This window comes from Rattus norvegicus, chromosome 13 (assembly GCF_036323735.1).
Source record: "Rattus norvegicus strain BN/NHsdMcwi chromosome 13, GRCr8, whole genome shotgun sequence".
NCBI lineage: Eukaryota > Metazoa > Chordata > Mammalia > Rodentia > Muridae > Rattus > Rattus norvegicus.
This window is the reverse complement of record NC_086031.1, coordinates 100,263,711-100,268,846: the sequence shown is the minus strand read 5'-3', so window position 1 is coordinate 100,268,846 and position 5,136 is coordinate 100,263,711. Positions and strand designations below refer to the sequence as shown.

The 5,136-nt window shown below is 43.0% G+C and overlaps 1 pseudogene; it reads left to right on the top strand.

The window, feature by feature from the left end:
• Positions 1 to 3,966: 3,966 nt before the first annotated feature.
• Positions 3,967 to 4,409, top strand: Rpl27a-ps6 (ribosomal protein L27a, pseudogene 6; annotated as a pseudogene).
• Positions 4,410 to 5,136: the final 727 nt, after the last annotated feature.

The window sequence follows — 5,136 nt, the reverse complement described above, 5'->3', positions numbered from 1 at the left end:
TGCTTCACTGACATTCATACAAGCGCAGCTGAGCGCGGTCCTGAATGCCGGGTGCTCCCCCCAGATGCTGCTGCTGTTGTTCCTGCACACAAACACATCTTCCAGGCCCCTTTCCTCTTCATTAGAACGAATTTGGCTCTAGCCATGAAGGGTTTGTAGTTCATTGCTGGCATATTGTCTAACGCAATTATCATTACCACCAATCAAAATGACTGAGAACTCTTTAGTAAAGAGACTGAAGACAATGATGCTATTCAACCCTTTGATAGGAGCTGGTGAGCTTTGCTATTTTAATGAAAGCATTCAGGTCTCTCGTCTTCCCCGAATGACCCAGCCTGGAAACAGTGGCCTCTTCTCACTCTTAGTATTTTAATTTTACTTTCAGCTTGGCTACTTTTCTCCATGGCTTGTTTTCTAGAGGTAAATTAAAAGCAATTGATGAATTTCTGCCCAATTTTGGTGGTTGTTTTTAATCATTCATTGAGGATAGAGAACACAAAACAATCACTTGCTCTCTTGGCTAATTTTATGTCGTCCTAAGACAAACTAAGGTCACTCGAGAGGACTCCTTTGAAAAAAATGCCAGCATAAGATCAGGTTATAGGCAGGCAACCCTGTAGGGCATTTTCTTAATTAGTTATTGATGGAGAGGGCCCAGCCCATTGTGAGTGAGAATTGGTAGTTCTGTGTGCTAAAAGAAAGCAGGCTGAGCAAGCTATAAGGAGCAAGTTAGTAAGCAGCACCCCTTCATGGCCTCTGCATCAGCTCCTGCCTCCAGGTTCCTGCCCTGGCTTCCCTCAGTGATGGACTTAACAATATTTAAGATGAAATAGACACTTTCTCTCCCTGTTGCTTTTGGTCAAGGCACTGTATCACAGGAACCCTAACTAAGTGAACCTAATTTAGTAATCCTAAAACACTTAGTGTGTTAGCGAAGGTTCAAGTAAGGTTCAAGTAGGAACTGAAATGCTACATTGTATCACACACACACACACACACACACACACACACACACACACACACACCAGTTTAGCAAGTTTCCCTGGCCACCCAGTGTCACTTAACTGATTAATATATATCTATCTGAGTGGTTATTTTTTTCTTTTATAACAACTAAGTAAACAGCTATCCTATTATATCACTGGTTCACAAAGATAGCTATTTATAATGAAGGAAAAGATGAACATTCTGTGGTAAATGTTATGTTTAATGCCATTTCAAAATATCTCTAAGAATATTTGAACAGATCTGGAAAGATGGCTCACTGGTTAGGAGCACTGGCTGCTCTTCTAGAAGATTTAAGCTCACTTCTCAGCACCCATGCGGTGGCTCACAATCACCTGAAACTCTATATATAGGGCATTTGATACCCCTTCTGCAGCACAGACCAACCAGCAAATACACATACAGATAAATAAAAATAAAAGTTAATGTTTTAAACTAAGGTAGTGGTGACAAAATAAAAATAACAACAAAACCACCACCACCACCAACAACAACAACAACAATAGAAACAGCTAAAACCCTTCTGGTCCAATCACGAGTCTTCAACTAGCACATCAGTCATCAAGAAATGTGAGTCGTAATGATGAGGTCAAAGGTAATCTTTGCTTCTGTGGCTTCTGTGGGAAGACATTGACAGATCAGAGATAATCACGGGGATGATATTCTTACAACCAACTCCATAGGCTCCTTTAGGAGGAAGGAGGCAAACCAAAGGATTTGCTCTGCAAGTCGGAACGGGAAAACTGTTATTAGGGTGCCAGGCTAAACTGCTTTGAGAACTGGTGTTGTCACTGGGTTCACTTTTATGACACTATTCAATTTCAAGTTTTAAGAGCATAGTCACAAAATCATTTATATATTTTAACACCACCCCCACATAGCTTAGTCCCAGCCCTCATATGACAGTACAAAGCCCAAGGTACAGTCACTGTGATTCATTCAAAACTGTGTGGTTCAATAGACTAACACTTTTTCAACTGATGGGAACAGCTCTGCTGTTTTATAAGTATTTATGACACGGAATAGACGTAGCAAAACAAGACACTAGGGAATCTTTACGGCCATTTTCTGTGTGAATGCTAATAATAACCAAATATATGCGTGAGAAAGAATTGTTTGTCTAAAGTTAAATCTGCTTTGGTAAAACCACAATAAAAAATACACACACAGGTAACAAAGCTCAATTGAACAGTTATGCAAATAATTTTGTCTCTCATACTAACTCCTTGCCTGGCCTTATAAAGTAATTGAGTCTAACACATGCCTAAAACACCTTTGCAGAATGAGCTGAAGACCGCAGTGTAGATGCTACTGGGGAAGAGAAGAACTGTGGGTCGTGCCACCAAACTCCTTAGGATGAAGGATGCTTTTGTCACTGATATAAGTCATTCAGATCGCTTGGTGCTGAGGCTGCTAAGGGTTGTGGGAAGTCACAGCTCCTTGGGGGATTTTCTGCTGCTGTGGCTGGCTCACGGGGAAGGTTTCACTAATGAGCTCTCTGTTTAAGAACTGAACTTAAACTTGGGTGGATACCGAGTGGGATAGGATCTTGAGGGACTTGGGAGAGGGGGAAAATAAGATCGAGTATATTTAAGTTTAAAAAATGTTGAAAAAAATAAAAATTGAAAAGGAAGGGCTGAGTACAGCAGTGTGCCCATGTCACATCGGTGATTTATCTCATTTGCTTGCTTTTGCATCGTGTGTGTGTGTGTGTGTGTGTGTGTGTGTGTGTGTGTGTGTGTGTCTATATGTGTATTTGTGTGTGTGTCCATGAGGGAGAGTCTTTAAAATAATTTGTAATTTACTTACATTTTGACTTTTAAAAGCAGAAAAGACTGGCCAGCTATCTGAGGTGAGCAGTATAAGATTCCATTTCTAAGACAGTGATAAAACGCCAGTATTGAATTCTTTAATGACATTTCAGAGTAATTTACACCAAAATTTGTTAGTTTAATTTTACTTCCTTAGAGGGAGTAATTATAAGACTAAATTAAAACACACACGAGCAAAAACTCCTGACAAACTGGGGTAGGGTTTCCAGGGAGAAACGCTATCTGAAGAAGACGACTTCCATATCCTCACATGTTATAATATTGCAAATATTATTAATGCTCAAGGTTTGCATCTGTATGAGGAAAAAATAAAGTCATGAGGAGAAATCACAGTTGTTATTATTCCTTGGCTTGTGTTTTAAACACACACACACACACACACACACACACACACACACACACACTCCCTTTCTGCATCTGGCTGTGTTTGATATAGAAGAACCAGTGTCGAGGGATTCTCTGGGACTAAAGTTATATACAGATGTTCAAATTATAAAACTGAAACATGGGAACAATTTTGTTCCTATCCTTAGAGACTGGTCCTGGCTCTCTACTTACAAACAAACTTACCAAATTCCTGATTTAAAAAAAAAAAATTGGTTGAATTTTCCACATGCATCATAACAACTGAGGAATTTTATTCTTGCATCAAACCTGCTGTCAAAAACAACCCTGGAGGGGGGGGACAATAAACAAAAAACAAAGCAAAACAAAACAAAACAAAACAAAAAAACCCAACCCTTGCCTTGTACCCTGTGTTTTGTTCAATGCGAGCTGCCTGAGGTCCCTGGGGCAAGCGTTCATTGTTTGACTGGACCACTTCAGACCACAGAGAAAAGAAGCTCTGTGACCAGGCAGAACTGGCTGACTAAGGGGCAGAGACATGAAGCTAGTCCAGAGGGAAGAGAGAGAGAGAGAGAGAGAGAGAGAGAGAGAGAGAGAGAGAGAGAGAGAGAGAGAGAGAGAGAGAGAGAACTATGTTGAAGTGATGTAAAAGCAAAGGAAAATGGGAGTTCGGCAGCCAACAGCCATTGGGAAGAAAGCAAAGTTCAGGACTGGAGTCGTCCAGATGGGTCTGCAGCTGCTCACAAAAACAGTAAGGTTTCCTGCCCTCTTTCTTGCCACCGCCATGCCATCTTGACTGAGGAAGAACTGGAAATTCCGAGGCTACGTGAGCCACGGCCAGGGTCACATGGGTAAGCACCGCAAACACCCAGGAGGGCCCGGGGATGCTGGAGGCATGCGTCACCACAGGATCAACTTTGACAAATATAACCCGGGTAGCTTCGGGAAAGTTGGGGTGAGGCATTACTGCTTGAAGAGGAACCAGAGCTTCTGCTTGGCTGTCAACCTGGATAAATCATGGACGTTGGTCAGCGAGCAGACACGGGATAATGCAACAAAAAACAAGACCGGGGCTGCTCCCATCATGGATGTTGTGCTATTGGGATGCTACAGAGTCCTGGGGGAGGGGAAGCTCCCTGAGCGACCTGTCATCGTGAAGGCCGAAGTCATCAGCAGAGGAGCTGAAGAGAAAAGGGTGCTGGAGGTGCCTGTGTCCTGGAGGCTTAAAGCCACTTCGGAGGTTAATTAAGTGCTAACATTAAAAAAAAAAAATAAGGTTTTTCTTCCTTCTCTCAGAGTGGGAACAGTGTCAAGACAAACGCACTTGAACAAGATTGTTGCCAGGGGCAAGCAGGATAGCTCAGTGGGTGAAGAGCTTGGCAGGCAAAACATGGGGACCGGAGTTCAGAACCCCAGCCGGTAAGAAGAAGTCAGGTACCGAGTCATTCACTGCACTGAGGAGCGGAGCTCCGTAGTTGCGTGGAGTCTTACAGACCATTTAGATGAATTGGTGAATTCCAGTGTCCGGCGAGGAGGGAATCACAAATCTGGGTGGAGGAGGTCTCGTGCCCTCCCGATGCAGAAATATGCTGCAATGTTATACAGATCAACATTCCCAAACTGTTCCTTTCTCTGCCTGCCCATGTGGTTCATCTGCCCTGTGCAATCTCAGAACAAAGACAAAAAAACCTCCCAGGCCGGTTGTAAAGGCTTCATTCACTGAGGCTGGCCCCAGGGCTAAATGGGTGAGTCCTGCCAGCCATCAAACCCAGCCTGTAAACATGTGCGGCAATTCTCTAAGCAAATTGGTTCCTTAATATGGTAAAATCTGAGCAGCCAAGGGGAAAAACTGGTGATCTCATAGCCCAAAAGATGACGGAGTCACAGCCCCGTATTCCTGAAAAGCACCCAGGCTTCCGTTCCTGATCTCTAAGGATGGAGCAAACAGGAGAAT